The 22,563-nt window shown below is 50.3% G+C and overlaps 1 protein-coding gene across 2 annotated transcripts in view; it reads right to left on the reverse strand.

Annotated features, from left to right (window-relative positions):
- The window catches only part of Agap1 (ArfGAP with GTPase domain, ankyrin repeat and PH domain 1), a 446,708-nt gene that overhangs the window by 322,724 nt on the left and 101,421 nt on the right, over positions 1-22,563 (reverse strand). The window lies entirely within an intron of this gene.

The raw sequence follows: 22,563 nt of genomic DNA on the forward strand, positions 1-22,563 counted from the left end.
AGATGCGGGAGGGGGGCTTCTCTTGCCCTGAAAAGGACAGAGTTTCCTGAAGGGTATATCTAAGCAAGATGTAGGTGGCTGTGAAGATCAGGCATTTCTCAGGTCTCGCCAGCTAGTCATTCTGTAATCTCATCACAAAATTTTGGGAGTATCTTTTGTGTTCATGTCAGTAAAAGTGGTTGTAAGAATGAACGGGCCCTGTCTCCTGAAAGAGATCGCAGTGTAAGAAACCAAGGTTTTAAAGAAAAATTATCAGAAAAGTTTCTATATGATTCATTTACTTATTGCTTACATGTGGGTAAGCATATATATATGGGGGGGCATGTGTGTGCTGTGTGTGCGCAAGCACGGAAGCATGTGTGCATGTGAAGACCAGGGGTTGATGTCAGCATCCTTCCTCAGCCCTTCTTCATTTTATACATTAAGCAGGGTCACTCACTTGAACCCAGAACTTGATTCAGCTAGTCTAGCCAGATTGGGGGATTCCAGGGATCCCCAATCTCTGTCTCCCAAGCGATGGGATTATAGGTGGGGTACCACATCCACCTGATGTTTAAGTGGGTACAGGAGTCCAAAGTCCTTGGGTCTGTATGGCAAGCACTTCCCCCACTGAGCCATCTCTCAACCTCCTTTTTTTTCTTAATACGTGTGAAAACATAGCTAACTACCATCAATGGCTTCTACCTCAATTATATGACCGACCATCAGCCATGGGCAAGGTATACCTTCTGTTGAAACTCTTGGTTTCCGTAGTGGATCTTCAGACACATCATTCAGAGGTTAAGGCCGTCTTACTCCCTGTTTGACTAAAGCAACTCTCTCTGACAAAACCCAAGAGGCACCAACCTTTCTAGGGTGAAAGCCAGGCATTAAAATGTCTAGATCCGTCCCCTTAGGAGGATGTTGAGGCTCAGAGAGGGTGGGGACAAGCCCCCAAGACTACACAGCTCCTGGGGTAAGAATGGAACTTTGCGTCAGAATCTCAGGGCTGACACCTGCGCTAATGTCTTTTGTCCCAGCAGCTTTATTAGCATGAAGAGCAAACAAAATGTGAACTGGCCTAGAGGCCATCAAAAACTAAACAAAAACCCTGATATTACCAGGAAGTATTATTAACATCTCTTCTATTGGTTCATCAAAGTGTGTGTGTGTGTGTGTGTGTCTGTGTGTGTGTGTGTGTCTGTGTGTATAAGACAAGGTGGGGTCTCGCCTCAAGGAATTCACAAACTTATAAAAAATGATGTTTGTGATTTTAGGACTAAAAAGACTGTGGAGAACAGTGTCAGAGATGGCACAGTAGCAAGCACGCTGTCCAGCTAGTAATCAATACCACTAGGACCTGGCATCAGTCTAACCTTACAGCTGTGGCTGTATAGATGCCCAGGTAACCAGGTTTGCAAGACTGAGAAATAGGAGCTGCGCACTGTGGAAAGAGAACCTTGCCTTGCCAGTGGCAAAGGCAAAGGTAGGGATTCAACCCTGGCTCATTGGAGCCTGGGTCTAACCTCTCAGTGTGCAAGGATGGGGCTTCTTTCAAATGCCCATGTGAACCTTAATAATATCTACTGCATAGTGAAGCCAGGGAAAATACATTGTCCTTATTACCTGAGGCATACTTAGAGCCAAAATGAGGTGTTGGGGATGGGGCAGGGGTAAGTTTGCATTCCTTTAGAGCTTAAATACTAGTTAGTCTATGAGTGCCAGCTCATAATTCGTTCTTGGTATGGAATCCATCCCGGGTTTTGTGCTTTGCCATACTAGGATGCAGGCTGCAGAGTAGAAGAATCCATTCCATCCACCTCAGATGACACACAGTCTCCCAGGAAGACTGGGAGCACCCAGCCAGCCAAGCTGCTGCTCTCCCTCTCTCTCAGTACTCTCTCCCCAGGAGTAACCACAGGCTCCACACACCAGTTCTAAAGACTCCCTGAAGACCTCAATACCCTGGTCCCAGCACATGGCCTCTCCCCACAGCCCTGGAGACTTGGGCTCTCCCAGCCTCAGAAGACACAGGATCCTGAGCCTGTCACTCCAAAACCTAAATCCCCTGCACAAAGCCAGACCTGTCTCAGCTAAAAGAAAACACTTCACATGGCATGCTGAGTGTTCCTGGGGTATTTTGTGGGGTGTTCTTAAATGGATACCCCACATCTGTATCTTCCACATCATACAGCATAACGCACCACAACACACACACACACACACACACACACACACACACACACACACACACACACACAGAGTGTGTCCTTGATCTCTGCTCCATCCTTCAAAAGCACATGGGCAGGGCCTGAGCACTGCAGGGAGGAACTCAGCTGCCTAAATAAGAAGGCCCTAGAGGATCCAAATAGCCCTCCCAATGCCCTAAGCTTTAGAGGCGCCTCTGGCCACCCTCCATGACCTGTCTCCAGTGCCATTTGGAGCCGGCCATCAATTAAGCCTTCTTAATTCGTGAACATTACATTTTGCAAGTGTTGGTTAGGAGAGCCTAGAAGCCTTATTTAAAGGAGCCTCTCTGCTAGTCAGCAGAGGAACCATCTGCTTCGCAGGCCGACTTTCCAAAAAAACACAACTTGATAGCTAGTAATCAGGCTGTTTTTTAGATTCGTGTCTGCTGGCAGAAACCACCAAGCACGGTCCTACCCTGGCCTGGGCACAGACGCCCAGAGCCACAAAGAACTACTTGCTGGGTCTCAGGAGCTCCCTTCTGGTAACAGGCTGACAGGGAGATGTTGCAAAGAAAAAGACATGTGTATCTGACTGACACTTTCAGATCTCAACATGAGCCTCCATCCCATCATGAAGGCTTCAGAAGGATTTCTGATTTGAGATTTATTATGATACTCTGGATGGACTGACTGAGTACTGTCCCCACCTAGAGTCTGCAGGCTGTAGATCTGTAGGGGCCCCAGATTTTCATATTTATAAGCTGGAGGTTGCGAACAAAATCATGTCAGACATGCTATCCCAGAGGGACTGCAAATCTGAGGCCTGCTTGAGCCACAGAGTAAGTTCAAATTCCTCTGGGCAACTTAGGGAGACCCTGTCTGAAAACAAAAATACAGGGATAGTCTGCAGCTCAGTAGTCTAGCAGGTGCAAGGCCCTGGGTTCAGGGCCCATACCCATCTCCCCAGAGGAAAGAATGGAAAGGGAAAGCAAGCGTATCTGATCCAGGGGGCAGGCAGGAAAAGAAAATGTGCTCTTCTTCAGGGTGGGGACATGCTGAGCAAGCAGGGGGAAGGACCCTTCCTGAGTTGTTCCCTCATGCAGCAGCCACAATGCAAAAGCTGACAATAGGCCAGAGACATGGCTGAGTGTAGCCAGAACACCTGCCGGCAGTACGCCTCTGTGAGCTTTTCAATTGTACCTGGAGGTGCCTGGCTGTCACCTCAGTGACAATGCAACCATGTTTTAGACAATAACAAAGAAGGAAATCCGGTCAGGGTAGCTTAACCAAAACCAAATTTGGCTTGACCCCAGAAAGATGGGTTTTGACCCCCAATTCCTGTCAGAAAACAGCATGGTAGGGATGGGTGGGTACCAATCCCCCAATGTGAGGGAATGGACAGTGGAGGAGAAGGGACTTCTGTGTCCCTGATAGTATAGAGTCCAGCTCAGTAACCTCCAGATAAGGCCTTCCCAGGGATTCCTAGCTGTCAGGAAAGCACCACAGGAGGTGACAAACACCTGCAAGATGCAATGAGCAGGGAACATGCCCTCTATCTGCAGAGGGCTCCATCACCAAGCAGATCTGCCACTGTCTCCACCTGTATCCACCTGCTGTCACTGGTGGCATGTGTACTGAGGAGACCTGAAACAGCCCAGGGCTAGGCCCAGAGTTAGCTGTGCTGCAGGGAGAAGGGGAACTGACAGGGCAGAAGGTCACAGAGAAGTGACAGGGCACAAGGACACAGAAGGTGAGAAGCTGTGCACTAAGGCTGAAGCGAGCACAAAGCTCTGCAAGAAGGAAGCGGGTGGTGGCCATGGTGTGGGGCAGAGTAATGCTGAGAGGCCAGAGGTTCCAGGCCAGCCATCCTCAAGGCTGTGACACTCACTGAGCTGGCCAGTCCTTTGTCACAGAGCTTTCTTTCAGGCTGTGGAGCAGCAGGCCTGACCTCTACTCACCTGGTGCCAGCACTACCCTTCCCAGCGACAAATGTCCCCTGAGTGCTGTCAAATGTCCCCTGAGTGTGTACCTGCTCAAAGGCACATACAACACTGAGCAGGAACAACATGATGCTTCTCACACCTCCCCACCTCCGCAAGGGTTAACAGTACCGACAGCTCTTGTCGAGCTTTCTATAAGAGAGACTGCATTCTTTCCAGGAACTAGCCCCAAACAGAACATCAACAGTGAGAAGCAGGCCACCAAGTCATCCACCATCCTGTGAGGACAGACGGCTGCCCTACTGAAATTTCTCTGAATGAACAAGTATCTTGGCCATGAGTAAAACATGGGGAGGGATTTTATAGAAGTCTACGCCTAGGCAACAATACGCTCATCTAAAAAATAGCCCAAGTTGGGTGTGTCAGGGTCACAAAAAAACAGCACTGACCAGTTTCTCCAAAGCCTTAGGACCTCCACTGTCACCCTCACAGAGTTTCGATCCCATGACACTGGAAACCACTAAGGAACAGAGGATAACAAGAGCCTCCTATGGGAGGACCAGGGAGGAACCTAAGCCAGGCCACAGCTTCTCCATACAGCCTGGAACAATGTACCCAGAGGCCAATCCCAAACCCGGCCAAAACCTCCTTTCCACCTACATGCGCCACGCCACCTAGAGTAGATGCTGTAGTTTCCTACCATGCTCTGTGGAGCATCCACTGTGAGTAGCCTTACTTCCACACATGGAAATTTTCTACGTGTCACTGAAGAAGACTTCAGACATTAAGTCAGATCTATGAGCCATCACTTTACAGAAATGAATTCAAGCAACACCAGCTCACACTTAGAGTGACTCCCGAGGGGCTACGCACGGCCACAACCAGAGCATACGAAAGGATTCCCACCCCATATTCCCTCCCTCCAGCTTTCCACATATCACCTCCGTGCACATGCAGCCAAGGAAAAGAAATCGGGAGGTATCAACAAAGGGGACACCCCCCTCAATGGCTGTAAAGCATGTCCTGGTGTTGCCGTGAACTCTTTCCCTAGAGGGCTGTAAACATCTACCCTTTCTTTAGAGCACCAAAGACAAAGTATTGCTGTTCACTGATGAGCTGGTTGGGGGACGGGTTACTCATTGCAGTGCAGGCAGCCCAATGCAGCTGCTCCACCAGAACATCTCGCTCCAGCACAGATGGTGACTTTGCCATAGATGCAGAGAGAGGCTCCTCTTTCTGATAGCCTTCCACAGTCTACAGACTCTAGCACCTGCCGAGACTCCAAGGCCAGGTGTGACTGAGATGCGGTAAGAATCCGGAGGCCATCCTGTATGAGAGGCACTCTTCTGAGAGGGAGCAGCAACAGTCACAGAGGCCTGATCTTGAGGGTCTCACACAAGGAGGCATAGATGCTCTGATGAAGACAATGGCAGCTAGGAAGAGAGAAGGCACCACTCAGCAGGCCTGAGTAGAAAGTCAAAAAAGAATCCTAACAAGCCACCTCATCTTCCTCCACAGGGGGGTTTGACAAGCTTCCCATTAGATCTGCTGACTTAAGAGATTTAAGCATCGTAGTATTCACATGAAGATCAAAATCAAGGTCCCAAATGATGCCCAGGGTCTGTGCAGGTATACCCGAACCAGGCTTCCAGAGGAGCACGTTTGACAGTTACCACTTCTGCGTTTACCACTTCGGTTCTCCCTGGAATTCTATGACCAGAGGCTTCAAGGGAAGATCCATTCTCTCTTACTACACGTCAAAAAATACCTAAGCTGCCTATTTAAATCTCAATTACACCCCTCCCCTTTTTCCTCTCTTCCTCCCTCTCTCCCTCTCTCCCTCTCCTGGCAGCAGACATATGATCACTCCCCTGCCCTGTCAACCAGTGAGTCATTTCAGTGGTCCTCAGGCTCCAATGATAAACAAACTCAGGCAGTAGACAGCACCCACTTCCCCTGGAGGTTACAATTAGTATTAGCGCTCCTTGGAAGAGAAGGACAGGTCCTCCATCCTGGCTGACACTGAGAAGAAAACACCCATGTCTTCTTATCTACCTGCCTCACACCTGTTCCCCAGGGCCTTATGCAGAGATCAGGCTAAGCGCCTACAGTAGCAGGACATAGAGTCGGGGATGGGGGGGGGAGGAGAAGACACAGGGCTCTGGCAGGAGTCCAGCCACACCACAGCCACAAATTGATGCTCAGCTAGCTACCTGTGACTCCTCCCAAAATCCTCCACAAAGAAAGGCAAACTGGAAGAGAATGGTGAGCTGAAGAGCAAGGGGCACCAGCTCAGAGCACCCCATGACTTATAAGGTCCTCCCACCAATTCTGCACTGTGTCTCTGGGAGTGATGTTAAAGACGAAGAGTTAGCTGGCCACTCACAAAGACAAAACTTCCGGGATTAGGAACCAAGCCCCTTGCCCTGGGCACTGTTGGGCAGTGCCCTCTAAAGGAGGAATCATGAGGCATGGCACACACAGAGCAGGGGACGACCCTCTCATTTCTTTATCTCCCACCTTGAACCCCAAAGGCACCCAGGGGTCTCAGGTCACAGCTGCCCCTTCACCTTCCCTTCACCCCAGGCCTCCTCCCATGAGCCACATAGGTGACACACCTAGAACTGACCCCGCCGTGTAGTCCAGAGAGAACAGGGGACATCGGTCCAAGCAGGCACTAGTCTACCCTTCCCACTGGCTACTCCAAGAGACCACACCTGGCCATGGCCCAGTTCAGACATGACCTCTGGAGCAGCACACTGATATCGCCTGGGAACATGTCCCACCCCATCTTCATCCCTCGGAGGGACACTCCAGCAAGATGTCACAAACGGGAATGAGGCCCTGGCCAGCCCTTCCTCACTCCAGTGATTTCAACCTGCCTGGCCCATCTCAGGATGGCCTCAGGTCACACATGTGAGTTGGCAGATGACCCTGTGTTCATTCGAGTCACCTCTCCTCCATCAGACCCAGTTATGTCCATAGAATGAAAGATCCCTCTCCACAGCAGGCCTTCCAGCTAGCACCCAGCTCCTGGGCTCTAGTGGGAACTAACGCCTTCCTCTCTGGGGGATTCCCCATTCCCTCAGCCATCCCACGCAGAGGGATTTCCAAGCCAAGCCTATCCCAAACCTACGCTCAGCTCCCTTTCCAGAAACAGCCCTCAGCCCTGCTATGAGGCTTCACAATACAATTCTACTCAGTAACTCCGTCTCGCCTAAGGAGTAAAATGCATACTCTTCAAGTGGCTCCAGGCCTGGCACCTTCAGACATCCTGCAGAACACAGTGGCTCGGGCCAGGTTCCATGACATGAATGACACAGACCCCTGTGACCAAGCTATGACAGTCAAATGGATACACACGACCTGGTGTAGGGAGAGCTGACCCAGGGTCTAACCAAGTGTCTGCCCCACCTCCTCGCTGGCAAACCTTAACCACCTCTCTCATTGCTAACCATGCCATATGCAGTAACAGCAAAATGGAGCATGTCCAACTTCTCACCGGGACCTGCCTGATAGAGGGTTTTCTGCTGGTGTTGACCATGCGGTCCCTAAAGAAAGACACTACCCCGCCTCTGCCCTGGAAACTTAACAACCTCCCAGCTCAGTGGAGAGCAGCTTCACCCCTCCCTACCAGTTTCCTGCTAGACAAACCCTGCTGGCAGGTGGTTCAGGGTCACTTCCACAGAGCAGCAGTCCTGCCCCACTCATGTCACAAACCAGGTCAGCTGACTTGCACTGTACCCCCCATGGTGCCCCTTTTTGGACCCCTCTCCCATAATGTACTTCATCACTGCACGGAAGTTTCCCCACACAGTCTCCCGAGGTTAGGGACAGACACAGGGACGAAAAGATGGTGACTCACTTCTTCCCTGACCACAAAAATCCTCAGCCGCAGCTGACCCTGGGTGGCCGCCCTCTGCGATAGCCTGTCCCTCCCTCAGTGGAAACCATGAAAACATACTGAACTGCATGTCCTGGGGGGAAGGGCTTCTCCAAATGCCGCAGCCGATGGGGAGCCCGGGTCTTGCTTCATCTCAGAGAATGGGGTGTTGGGCCTAAGGGCGGGGTGCAGAGGCTCCAGGGAGCTCTTGATGTTCAGATCCTAGTTGGGCACACAGTAGGCGACACCCTAGAACTGGAAGCGGCTGTCTGATCACCAAGACTTGGCATCAAAGGATCTACAGAGATCCAGGCCCAGGGTTCAGAAGAGCCAGAGAAAAAGACACGGAACGACCTGGAGCTGCTTTAGAGCAGACTAGAGCAGCCCTGCACCAGGAGCTGGTGGTGAAGCTGAACATCCTCAGCACCCAATTCTGCAAGCTCCCTCACAGTCACTGCCAGCACATCTCGGGGGCACAGCAGAGGCGGTGACGGGTGGACACAGGGAGCCCAAACTGGCTCCCAGAGAAAGAATGGGGACCTAGCCTGCTGCCCTCCTGGCAGTCAAAGGATTTCCAGAGAAGCACCAGTGATTGTGGGAAATTTCAGGCTAGAGGGGGTGGCAGAGACAGCGCAGTGTTCCCCTGAGGGCTTTTTTCAGGAAGACTCTTCAGAACTTGGGGTTTATATCCAAGGGGGAAAGCACCTAATGCAGCAGTCCCTGAGCAGCGAACATACTGCACCCAGGAAAGCAAGCATTCCCGGGCTGCCATCAAACGCCAACACGAGCAGGTAAGCGTAGAGTTCACAACACCACGGGCCCACTTGGCCTACACTAGTGCCATCCTAGCCAATGGCCAACCAAGGAGGAGGCAGCACGTAGCTGTTTCCTGCAAGGAGAGCATGCGGCATTTGCAGCTGATCTGATTGAAATAAGGTGCAAGAAAAGAGAACGGGGACTTGCAAGGCTCCAAGGAGTATGCCACGTGGCTCTAAGTAAAACATCTCATCTCTGTAAAGTGAGGACCACTGCCAACCCAGCATCTTCACAGTGGGGACAGCCCTACTCCCAGCTCTCCCAGTCTCTCTGCAGCTAAGCACCCTGCATTAGGGCTCAGCGTGCCCCTTCTGTGTGGCAGACTAGTATTTGAGAGGAGCATTCAAGGGCAGCTGTAGCTACTATTATCCCTAGTTTATGAATAGGGAAAGCCACCAATTCTAACTGTGCCGGCATCCCACAGAAGATGATGGGAACTGGCTCAGGCCCAAAAACCCATGGGAATCGTCTTTCAACTATTTGCTGGGCCACCCTACCCCCACACACATCTCTAAGACACTACCGTTCCTTATTTGAAAGAGTCCTGAGTATTACACGGTTGCATCTCTAGAACACTTGCCAGAACTAACTCAAAGTGCTCTATCAATCGTCATTTTGTTTTAATATAACTTTTAAGGGTATAACCACAAGGAAAAAGGTCATCCCATGCTTGTTAGGGCTGCAACTTTGTTACCAAAATGTCTGACCAGAGGTCAGCTGAGGTTGTTGCAGAATGCTCTGAACTGCTGTGATTCTGCTGGCCTAAGTGTAAGCAGGAAGGAAGAGGAAGAAGGAAATGGTGGAGGAGAGGAACTGAAGGAACCGAGAGAAAGGGAGGGAAGCAGCATGGGGAAAGAGAATGCAGAACAAGCAGTTAGAAATGGGAACTGCAGGAAAACAGGGAAGCCAGGTGGCCCAAGACCAGAGCTGAAGAGGGTGGGAGACCAGGGCCAAGCCCTCCGGTTAGGGCGGTTCACAAGAGATTACCCCATACCTCTACCCTCCTGAGCTCCTAGAGTGGAACCAACCAGGCTCTGAGACCACTCCCTTAATCCCTCATGCACCGCCTCCACCCCATGCCAAGCAAGCCCATACCCTGTCAGGGTATCTGCTGTCCTACCCCCACACACCCCACACCCACACACTCCTCTGTTCCCCCATGTACAGCCACCATGGAGCCCCAGGATATACCGGGCTGGGCTCCGGCATTCACCCTCCCAGGCTCCGTCCCCGGGCCTGGAAGGCAGTAAGAAGGTCTCCTAATTGCCAACTTCCCTTCCCTAAATCGGAAATATTCACTTATAAAGCCATAAATTCTTTCCCACGCTGCGGATATAATTAGAGCCCTACCCAGGCCTGGGCACGAGAGGAACTGCTTGTTTCTCTGGAGACATAGAGACCCTTGCAGGTGCCGGGAGCAGCCACTCCGTTACTTCTGCTAGTGCAGCAGTTCTCAGCCTGTGAGTCGTGACCCATCCCACTTGGAGGTCAAAGGACCCTTTCATAGGGGTCACCTAAGACCATAAGAAAACACAGATATCTACATTACGATAGATAATAGTATCAAAATTACAGTTATAACGTTACAACAAAAATAATTTTATGGTTGGGGTCACCACAACATGAGGAATTGTGTTAAAGGGTCACAGCATCAGGAAGGTGGAGAGCCACTGTGTTAGTGGAAGCCCTTGCACTAATAGAACAGGATGCACACACTCTGCAGGTAGGAAAGGAGCATGCAATGGGAACGCTTGCAGAAATACCGAGCTGTTCACCAATCTCTTAATGGCCCTGACTGGAGCCTTTAGTTAGAAATATGCCATAACGAAGTTCCACGGGCTGAGGCTTCAATGACGGGGAGGATGTACATGGCTCTGTAGGGTGGAGTCCAAGACCAAGATGTAGGCAGATTCAGGGTTCCCCTTAGCTAGTGGATGCTGCAGGTTACCTACATGTTACATGGTCCCCTCTATCCATGTGTTGCATGGCCTCCCCTGAGTCTATCATGCTCTGATTTCTTTAAAGCCATCCGTCTACTGGACAAGGGCCCCATGTTAGCCATCTTGTTAAAGTCTATCTCTAAATGCAGTCACATTCTGAGGAACTGGGAGGTAGGACAGCAGCATGTAACCTCTGGGACAGGCACACGCAGCCCATAGCAGTCACCATCTGTCTTGTTGTTAGGAAGCAGCTGATAGAAATACCCTAAGTAATATTTATTGGGGCTCAGAGTTTAGGCTACCAGACCATCGTGGCATAAGACAGGATGCAGCCAGACACATCACATCTGTAGTTCTTTTCCAGTTTCATCTGGGACCTCAACGTAGGGAATGACAACCTCGACATTTCGGATGAGTCTTCCCACCTCAATTAGCCCATGTAGACAATCACACTCATGGTGATTCGAGATGCTGGCAAGATGACAATGCTAACCACACCTGCATAATGCCTGATTAATATTAAGGGCCTTTTCTCATTAAAAACTCAGGACAGCAGCTGCATACCTGCATGCAGCCAGTACAGCTAGTGCCTGTACTCCCAGAAACTTGCAACTGGAGGTCACCTTGAGATGTCAGGGAGACCTCTAGTCTCTCATGACGAAGCCCCACCTACTAGCTTAGAAGAAGCAGAGTCTCTCACAGTTCAAAGTCAGGGCCACGCACTTGGGAAGGCAGGAGACCAGCTGCACCAGGTGGGTTAAGGCAGTTTACTGAGACTCTCGTCATCATCACCGCCTCCTGGTGAAAAGATGTTAGATCCGTTTAAAGCCAAGCATGTCTTGCTCAAATACTGTAATTGTGTTCAGTAATGCCAACTATAGAATAATTGTGCAAAGTTTTTTGCCCTTGCTTTGAAGGCTGTGGAGTGGCTGCAATGAATCCATGAAAATCCAGTGTGAGGCTGGGATCCAAACACAAGCACCCCGGGCCTGCTCAGCATGGCAGCTGCATCTTCCTGGATCCAGGTATCTGCCCCCACTAAGACAGGAGGAACCAAGACAGATGGTGGCAATATTCACTCCCTCCATGTGGCCTCATTAGCCAGCAGCAGCAGACACAGCCCTGGAGGCATCAGAATGGGGGTTGCAGGCTGCAGGAAAAGACAACCCCAGGAGCCTGGAAGGGAGAGACTGTGCAGTGTGATGGTCTGCCTTCTCCGGATGTCCTTGCCTTTCTGGGTTGAGCTGTGTTGCCGAGATAGTTATTTAGTCGGCAGAAACAAAGCTCGAATCACTGCCTGCCACCCCCCCCCTCATTTCTATAAATCCCTAGAGCAGAGTCAGTCTCTTACTCCAACATCAATCACCCAAGGCATTCATAACAGCACCTTGGGCACTCACACATGAAGGGGGTGGGAGGGCACAAAGACACACACACACCCAAAAGCCTTGTAAGTCTCCACTGAACACATGTGTGCCAGCACATCCTGCTCCGTGAAATGTGTTAGAAACGCGTGCCTGGCACTGAAGACTCCTTCCTCAGCAGATAAGGGACCCTGCTCCAGTGTGCCCTGCAGAGCAGCATACTGAGCAAAGGCCCCGCCCCGCCTGACTCACACACAGCCTTGCCAGAGAAGCCTCATAACTGGCCTTAATTGATGAGATGAAAGCATTCAACACGGGGCTGAGACCCAGCCACCTTGGCTTTGGAAAGCAGGGGTGGAGAGGGCAACACTGAACACATGCAGGGGAAAGACCTCCATGCAAGTTAAGTGCTGGCCACTGAGCTTGACTTTCAAAGATGTCGCTGAACTCCACTGATCTTGAAGTCACCCATAACCACAGCCAGGACCTCACTTTTGAGCCTGTCTGGTATCACATTCACCTACTCCGTCTGGTGACACACAAACGGAGCATCCCAGGCGCTGACCTCCCAATGGAATAAAGCGCTTTAAAGAACAAAAGCAGAAGCCACGGCCTGCCGGTCTTCCGGCACCTGTACACCTCAGGAACTCCTGTTCTCAGTTCCAGGGTGAATTACATTTCAAAGCTTATGCCTGCTTTTCAACCTACCCTGACCTTGTACTTCTAGATGAACACACAACTCAAAGAGGGGAGGGGGCTGCTATGGATACAGTGGTAATTAATATTCTTTCTTCATGGACGACATTTGTTTGAAATGATAGGATCCCATCAGAAAGTCATTTTCTTTCCAAGTTCACTGGGCTTCCTATATGAATGCAAATAGCGGGGACGGAGACGAACTGAGCCCGTACTGTTTGCTCCTTGTAATTGTTTGACTTTGGCCTAGACACAGCTGGGAGGAACGACTCAGAGATCCCAATAGACTATTTGGGATATTTTTGTGCTAATTTGGAAACCATTTTGCCTACGTGAAAATAAGGCAGCGATCCAAGGCGGGGAGCTTTCTGAACAAATTATAATCAAGCGATTATGTGGGAGGAAAAAAGAATAGTCTTAATATTCCTGGGGGCTTGATAAGAAGCCTGCCAACGCGGGCGGCTGGGGCACCACTGACTACGAATAACTACTGTATATAGAGCATGTCACTTCAGATGTGTCAGCCTTGGGACCATCATCTGCAGTGTTACCCCACAGGGATCTCCTAGACGACCTTCACCTTGACTGACCCTCTACTTCACTCCGGTGCCTGTGTGAAGACAGTGGTGTGCTTATGGCGGCCTTTCCTGTCATTATGTCACCTATGGTGGGAGTGACAAAGAACGCGGAGCCTTCTTTGTTTAGTGACTGCATAGTAAATATTCAAGTGGAAATAAATGTCTCCTTCATCGCTCTATGGTATTAAAGGTCCACAGCTAAGCAACCCCAGCTGTTTGGAACGCTACGGTGGTAATACACTGCCCAGGGAATATGGGGTTATGGCCCTGGGTTCGCAAAGGAACTGGGGGAGAGGACACCCATGTGGCATTAAATACAGAGCTGTAAGCGGAATCCTAACCCCCATTTAAACCCGACAGACTGCAAGGGCTGGACTCTACCCTGGGTAAATAAGGTAAAAGCTACTGCTGTGCTGTTTGTCTTAGGCGTCAGGACAAAAGACAGCATAGTAGAGAATGACCTTGAATTTCTGGTGCTCCTTCCACAGTTCCTGAGTGCTGAGACGGCAGACACGCAGCACAGTGCTCAGCTTCATGTGGCGCTGGGGATCAACCCAGGGCTCTGTGCACACGAGGCAAGCACTCCACGGAGCTCTATCCCCAGTCTGAACAAAAGCTATTTTTAATTTTAAAACTTGGATGGGAACTGGCTTTTCAACAATTGTGTTTATGCTCAGAGCAAAAACATAAATAGCTTTTAAAAACTATCTTTACATCTAGCTCTGCGGTTTGCTCATAACAACCATTTTTAAATCTATCTTGAAAAGCCTCCCCTCTACTTACCCATCGATGGGGGGGTGGGGGGGGGATGACCATGTTGAAGATGGCACATGCCAAGCAGTGCATGCCCCCTGCCTTTTCAGTTGAGAGAAGCAGGGCTGATGAGCTCTCAGCGATCGGTACCACTTCCACCTCAAGGAAGGACGACTGGCTTACAGGGGCTAAAGATGCACCCATGGTCAGGGAGCTAACTCAGGGCTGAAGAGAGGTTCAAAGACATCCTCTCGCTCCACCCACCGCCCCACCCACCGCCCCACTGTGCTGGGCGTTCAAAGCACCATTACTGACCATTTCCATGCTTTCGTTAAACTCTAGCCAGAAGCTCTCTTCCAATGAAATTTCGGGTTTATAATAGACACCCCACCCCCCAATTATCGTGCCCTCTTACCACAATCAGCATTATACCCTACCGACAGGTGACTAGGTAACCTACTGAGGCTTATTCATCGAGGCTGACAGACTAACCAATGACAAGGGATGCTCAGAATAAACAGGAGGGCTTTGGGTGGCATAAGGGGACCAAATGGCCAGGGTAGTGTTTACTGATAAATATGGAAGTCAGGTAGCCACCACAGGCCACGGGAGCCAGCTAGACTGCACCCGAGAAGGCACTGTGCCTCTGATCAGGCTGAGAGCCTGTCAATAAACTCACTGCAGATACTGTCTGTGCCATTCAGAACGCTGATCAGCTAGACTTGTCTGGTTCAGGTATCTTTTAAAGAAATGAAAATAAGCCAACCTCTAACTTCACTATCATCTATAGCTATGAACCCTTGGTCTTCTGTCCCCATCCGGCAACTGTTAGAAAATAGTTCGGGACATAGATGGCATGAGGCTGAGAAGCTGTCCTCAGAGGAGCACTTTCCCTCGATGGACATGTCTAACCCTCCTATGGGTTCATGTCCTCTGTGCACCAAGTCAGGATAGAAATCAATGGGAATCAACCCACAGTCCAAGTAAAACCCTAATTACATTCGGTTTCAGCAAACTATCCCTACATCAAGCCTGACTCTTTTCTATACTCTGAACTTAAGAGGGCTCAGTGGGCCCACACTGAAGCTGCTTCTGATATGAGCCTACCCCTCACCCAGGCTGAGACCACAGGCCTGGACCTGCTACGTCTTCATTTACTGTTCTGTTTCTTTATTTAGGTTCTTCGATCACTACAGGTAGCCGAGGTGAACTGGGTTTGTCCATTTGCCTGTGAGGAATTTTGTGTTTGCCTTGTCTGTTGGTATTCTCTAGGCATCGAGGACTCCTGTCTGGAACATCATCACGGACTTATTTTCTTTAAATGTGTCTAAACAGAGATTCGAGGACACTTTAAGACTGCATCTGGGGGATATGTGGAGCGCAGTTTTCTCAATGGTCCAGAGCTCCTCCCGTCTGCTGCCACCCCTGAGTCACTTCGCATCTCTTCCACCAGACGCCTCTGCTGCCCATGAAGGTTTCTTCATCCCTGCAATCTCCACCGGTGCCAGTCTCCCGTCCCTGCCTCTGCTTTCTTAAAGCCTGCGGCACCTGTATTTATTCTCAGGAAGTCTCCTGCCCATGTACTAGCTGAGCCAGACCCTGCTTAGTTTCCAGATCAGATGTGCGGTCGGGGTGGGACAGCTGCAGTCCCCAACCTTACTTCTGCAGCACACACTGGCTCTTTCCAGGACACTGTCCTAGAATACATCCTTCTGAGCTCAGAGGTTTGTAATCTGCAGAACCACACTTTTCCTACTCAGAAAATTAGTAGTTCTTTTCATTTTTTTTCCTGTGCCCCATTTGCCAAGGAGCCCTCAGCAGAGCAGGAAGGGGGAGAGTAAGTGAGTTTCTAAGACCTCCCAGGCCCTGAAGGCTCTCAAGGTCACAGGAAGAGCCCATCCCATGCCCCTGCCTAGAACTGACACGGAGACTATACCCAACTAACATATGCCAAAGGAGGGCGGGGTGGGTGCTGTGTGGGTGGGAGGGATGAAGAAATGAGACTCCCGCTGCAGTGATGGGCTGGCTACCTTGCAACCTCCTTCTCCATCCTCCAAGTCTAATCAATCCTTACTTCAGCCTTTACAATCCCAAGAACACTCTCTAATCAAAAGCTTATTTCTTAGCTATATGTGAGGGCTTGAGCCAAGGCTCTGAAGGCTGAGCCAGGAGAAGTACTATGAATTCAAAGCCAGCCCAGGCTACACAGAGAACTGTCATGGATTCAAAGCCAGCCTGGGATACACGACAAATACCAGGTCAACCAGGGTTATATAGAAAGGCATTGACTCTCCTTTCTGAATAAAAGAAAACACAAGTACACATCTCTCTGATGACACAGTGCAGGCACACAGTTTCATTTACTAAAATCTGTCTCTTGCAAGTGCTATAACCCAAGCTGGACACTGAAAGGCCACTCTCGGCAGGTATGAGGCACTCCTCAGTTGGAACACAGAAGGTACCCGTGCCCAAAGCAGCGGCCGATGCAGCCCACCTGACTCGTGTTCGAGGCACCTCCAGAGCTGTGGATTAGTTAAGCCCAGCCAGCCTGGAACTGCCACGTGCAGATAGACTCTGCAGGGAAGAACGGAGGCTGGAGTGAACTGCCACGTGCAGATAGACTCTGCAGGGAAGAACGGAGGCTGGAGTGGCCCCAGGTGAGGCCTGGCAAAAGGAAGAGGTGGACACTGAACAACAGTGAGACAAAGAAAACTCTGAGGGTCAGAAGTGGGAGTCAGGGAGATGGGCAGAAAGCCAAATGCTGTAGCATACATCTGTAAGCCCAGAACTTTTAAGCAGAGACAGGAGAGTCTCCCAGAAGCTCATGGGCCAGGTATCCTAAAATACGAAGTGTGGTAGAGGCAAGAAATCCTGCTCACGGGAGAACTGACTCTATTGAAAGAAGTTCTCTGACTTCCACACTTGCATGTGGCAACTGCATGCTCGCCTGTGCGCGCGCGCTCTCTCGCTCTCTCTCTCTCTCTCTCTCTCTCTCTCTCTCTCTCTCTCTCTCTCTCTCACACACACACACACACACACACACAAGCGTGTGCGCAAGTAACTCTTTAATGCTAAAGTTGAGACTAAAACAATTTGCTCACTCATGGGCACCCAAAATTAAATACAGTGAGCAGCAGAAGCTTGTTGACCCCCACAACGCGATCCTAGAACTGAAAACCTCTCAAGAGCAAGTTCAAAGTGACTGTGGGATCTGAGACCCTCACATCACTTGGAGACCCTCAAGTAAATGACTCAGCACATCATATGAATACCTTAATGGTAGGGTGGAAAGTGCCTAATTACCAGCTGATAATTACACGACCCACCTCCATGCACCTGTGTTCAGACTTTTCCCTGGGAAAGCCACCAGACACCCTAGTGCTGCTGGGAAGTACTTAGTGCCAGAAACCCTGCCTTTCCATGACAACGAATTTCCTCTTGTCACAGCCATCTTGGAGCCCAGCCCCTGGCTTTTATGAAGCACCTTGGTTTACATCACTTAAGGTCTAAAGATGGTCCCGTGTGCTACTCCCCAACTAAATTTCCAATGCTGACCGTTCCTCTATGAAAGGGCATAGAAGGAAGAGGGACCAAGGTGCATAAGAAAGCTACAAGGCAAGATGTAACAACCCTCCCACCCGACACAGGAGAGGTAAGTCTGCTTGTCACACCTCAGCTGCGAGAACCCAGCTCATGGGGATGACCACCTCCCCAAAATGAAGAGCAAGACCCAATCAGCAAGGAGCATCAGAGCCATATCTGATGGCAGTCGATAAAATTATTCCCCAGGCACACCTACGAGTTAGTGTCAACCACCGGCATCCAGGGCTCTGTTAACAAGACCTGGACGTTGCATCTTCAGCAGATTGTCTTCTTGGGTTGGGGGGCGCATCCACTTTGCACTGGACTGTGCTCGGGTTGTGAGAGCTTCTATCGGCAGATAATGAATATGGTCACGTTGTGAAGGGTCCTTTTCTGGTGGGCTGACACAATACCCTCCATGTCCTCAATCCAGAACCTACAGTCTCCTGCCTCCACTTCAGTTACAGCCACAAAAGGGCAGCTGTTGGATTCTAAAGTGCCTTACCCACACAGAAAATTTCAGGTGAGAGCCTCACTCGAGAAGTATAAACACTCTAAAAGCCAGGGAAAGATCACCTTCCAGTGGGGTGAACTCAGTGGTAGGGTGCTGGCCCTGAATGCACAGTGCTGGGCTTGATCCCTACCACTGCGATGAAAAAGGGCACCTTCCTCAGAATGTCTGACAGAGTAGGAGCACAACAGATGGGCAAGCCGCTTCCATGCCAGCAGCCTCCTAGACAGACACCCGGACTGTCTCCACCCTCTCCTGCAGGCCCAGGTGGTCACTGATGGGTTCTGACGGATGGAATGTGGATGAGCACACTGTGCACCCATCTATTTCCTCCCCACAATCCCACTGCCTGTGTCCCCAGAGATCCTCCTCCACTTGCCATAGTGAACTGTGACTGGACAAGTACATCCCTGCAACACAGGGTATCTCTTTGGACTTCAATGAAGGACAACGAGCTTGTACTTGGTTAGGCCACTAGGGTGTGGAGGTTTCTGCTCCAGTCTAATAAACACAGAGAGATGGAAAGGCCGCTGCTGGCGACTACCTTCTCCTGGACTAAGGCTACCTTCGTGAGCAACTGTAAGGCTGCTGTCTCGGTCCATCTTCTGTCCCAGGTTTCTATAATTTCACACTGCCTTAAGACAAGGAACAGGTCTGAGGCTAGGACCTGCTAATGCTGCCCTACTGCACTGGAACATGTGCTGTATGAGGAGAATCTGTGAAGGACGCAGAGGTGAGCAGAGACTTCTGATGACCAGAGGGAAGGCCCGCAGCCGGACAGAAGCACCGTGCAGAAAGGGCTGAGCACCATCTCTGAGTCCTAGACTAACTCTTTAGGCCTATTGTTTTTTACAAGCAGATAATGGATGACAATGATGGGCTGCTAAGGGATAAACTGGGGTGTGTTCCGGGGTTTCTGGGCACAGACGCCTTGAAAACGCTTGTGCAAACACCAGGATATCCAGAGGATAAACAGCAGGCATGGGCTCTCAGAGAAGTCCCCACAGACAGACACACATCCGCCAATGCATCACATGACGAGGATATGGGGAGGAGGCAGTATTGGCAGAGTGCCCTCTTCCCTCCTTCCCAATCTCCCTCATATTATCTAACCAGGAAGAAATCCAACTGTTCTTCCAGACTCATCCCAGCCTCTCCTCCAGCCTCCAAGGATTACATCCTGCATTTCCCTAGCAGCACCTGCAGCTAGAGGATGGAATCATCCCCTGTCATCTTCAGGACGAGCACTGCGGTTCCCAACAATCCCTCAAGGCAGAGCGTGATCTGCTTGGCAGTACAGTGCCCACCCCAACAACATAGCCAGGGAGCATCTCTGTGCTCACTCCTCTGTGACACAGCAGTACACACCACGGCCTCTGTCCTCTGCTTCCTTTGACTAGATAGTCTCTTTTTCTTCTGAGGACAGAGCAGTGTGTGTGGACTCAGAGACCAGGGTCTCACAGGAGATCACAAGGTGGAAAGGTGAGTGGTTTTTACAAGGCACATTTCTAGGCTTGTGGCAACAGAGTGTTGTTCAGTTTCTGACTCCCCCCCAAATAAAAGCAACAGGGCTATGTTCAGTCGGAGATGCAAGATGATCTTAGCTCACAGGGCCTCTGCGAGGAGGCGGGTATTCCCAGCGACTTTCCCTGGGAGATACTTGGAGTCTTACTCGGCAACAACAAGCAGGGACAGCTATTCTCTTATATCAAATCACGAGTGCTTTCCAGCTTCCTTCATCTTCCCAAAGTCACACTCTAACTCTCCTGGACACACACGGCTATAGTTCAGCAGTACAGCACAGGCTGAGCATCCCCACAAGCCCTGGGCTCAATCCCTAATACCGAACAATGATAACGCAGGGGAAATCTGTTTCTGGTTTGTGTGTGTGTGTGTGTCTTTATGTGTGCATGTATGTGTTTGTGTTTATGTGTGCACATGTGTATGTGTGTACGTGTATGCGTGTATGTGTGTGCGTGAGCAAGCACACACGCACCTGTGCATTTCACTGGAGACTTTAATGACACTTCTAGTCATGGCCACTTGCCCTTCCTCTGCCCCAGTCACTCCTCTTTAGTGGGAAGACCTTCTTTCTAAAGTTGGATGGATCCCACTGTGTCACTTCGCTTCCTTCTGCACAGCTGACCCTATCTTAGGTGCCCCTCCTCTATACAGAGACAGACTTAAGCCCAGCAGCTTAGGATCCTTCTGCCATTTGTAAAGCTAGACCATCTCACCCACACCCAGCCAAGTCTCTCTTGGAGAGCTGCATGCCTCTCTAGGTATCCCCAGCTTCCCGGGTCCATCCGAGTAGTGTGTTGTCACACCACCCCTTTCCCTTCTGAGTGCAGATCATGGCTGTGCTCATCTCTGGAACAGAGACTTCTGCTGCCAGTGCAACTTCTGGGAGCAGGGAGACAAGTCTGTCTCTTGGGGCCCTGACTCTGGTTTCTGTTGGACAAGACACAGTGGGGACCTAATGAAGATCTGTATGGAGGCAGAAGCCAGAACAAATGAAAGGAGCAAAGGTCACACTATGACCCACTCTCTCTGGTGGGGCCCAAAAACCAAGAGCCAAATCCCTGTCCAGGGCCTGCTGCTGCCTCTGCTGCTGCTGCCGCCACTGCTGCTGCAGAGCTCTCCTGGACCTGCAAAGACAGTCTTCCATGCAAACGCCTCACCATATTCCTAAAGCCAGGGCTCTCAGCTGCAAAACCCCCTTCCAATCATGTCAGTGGTCACAACCTGAAGGTCCAAAGGCAGGGGCAGGATCCAGAAGGCTTTAGCCTTGGGCTCCTTTGTACATCTTTCCCAGGAAAGGTGCCAGATTCTTTACTTAATGCACCAGCAAGACACACAATACAAATACCTACAGCCAGGCAGGCTGTGTGTGTTGGGTGGACAGGCAGTCACTGGATGACCCTCTGTGAATGAGCATGTGAAGACCTGAACTCAGGAACTGCAGCTGATATTCTGTGCTGGGTAGAAAAAGCAAGACCTAAGAAGGTATCTGCAGAAATGGACAGCCTAGACCAAGTTGCACAGATGCTCCCCAAGGGTATGGGGACAGGCAGGTGACAGCACCCCTGCTTCAAGAATCGAATAATCATTGCCAGGACAAAGGGAGCATAGAAATATGAATGAACATTTCCAAGAAGCGCTTAATACTGTTACACTCGGAGAAAAATAAGTCTGACAGGGGAAAGAGTAACACATAAAACATTCCATTGGAAATGAGAGTGAAGGATCAGCTCAGAACCATGCAATGGCACACAGCAGTGAAAGTGTCTCTGAAATAAAATATGTATTTTCTAAGCTGAGGAGGCAGTGTCCCTGAAACTATTCCAGAGGCAAAGTAAAGTTTTGGAGAAAGACAGACTCCCAGGGCCAGGAAAACAGCTGGCAGGCACAGGCAGGCTGACAGGCATTGCTCTGAACTTCCAACTTTTTGACATTTACCAAAGTGCTGCTCGAATTATACCCAGGAATGCTAGGAAGGCATTCTACCCAAAAAAATGGGTGGGGTAGGTGGAGACATTTACTTTCTAACCCCAATTTTCCTTAAAACACAATCACAGTACATTAAGAAGAGAAATTCCACATTATGGGAGCCTGCCTACATAGACTTCTGCACAGATCTGTGTCCCCAGATTTGTAAATTCCAAGAGTGCGATGTGCAGGTGTGTGTGGGAGGGGTGTGCGCATCCCCATAGATGGTGGATAGAGCAGGTGCTGCAGGTGGCTTGTGAAAGACCTCCCGTCTTAACCAGTATGGCATTTCTGAAGAAAAGGGGCTCCTGCAGGCAAGTGCAGGGGGCATAGCCGCAGAAAAAGGCAGTGCCGGCTGTTACCAATCTGGAGGACACTTCTGAGTGGAGCCTACCTCACCCAACCTAAACAGACTGGAATTACAGGGCCCCAATTCAATGGTCCCCACCCACCAACCTGCCCCCTATAGGCAAGAGAGAACCCTGCATCTCCATGAGGCTGGCTTCCTAGAGTGAAGTTCAAAGTGTTTGCTTAACACTAGGCTTCTGAATTTGCTCCAGGACACTCTTAACAGGACTGCAGGAGAATAAGAAGGGTGGCAGGTAACAGGAATAGACAAATGGGCCAAAGAAAAGAGGCCAGCCTGTCCCATGCATGCTTCCCCAGGCAGTCCCTCCCAACTAGACGATTTAATTACAGACTCGGCTTTACATACTGCCCTGTGGTAAACAACCAGGAAATGCAACTAGGTCTTACTCTCTAATTAAGCCAACCCAGTGTTGGGTAAAATGGTATTCTGAACTTTAGGATTTCCTTGTTCCTGAGTTCTGAGATGGGAGTTTA

The sequence above is a fragment of the Alexandromys fortis genome, unplaced genomic scaffold, assembly GCF_014885135.2.
Source record: "Alexandromys fortis isolate MF-2015 unplaced genomic scaffold, M_Fortis_MF-2015_v1.1 scaffold_139, whole genome shotgun sequence".
Taxonomy (NCBI): Eukaryota; Metazoa; Chordata; class Mammalia; order Rodentia; family Cricetidae; genus Alexandromys; species Alexandromys fortis.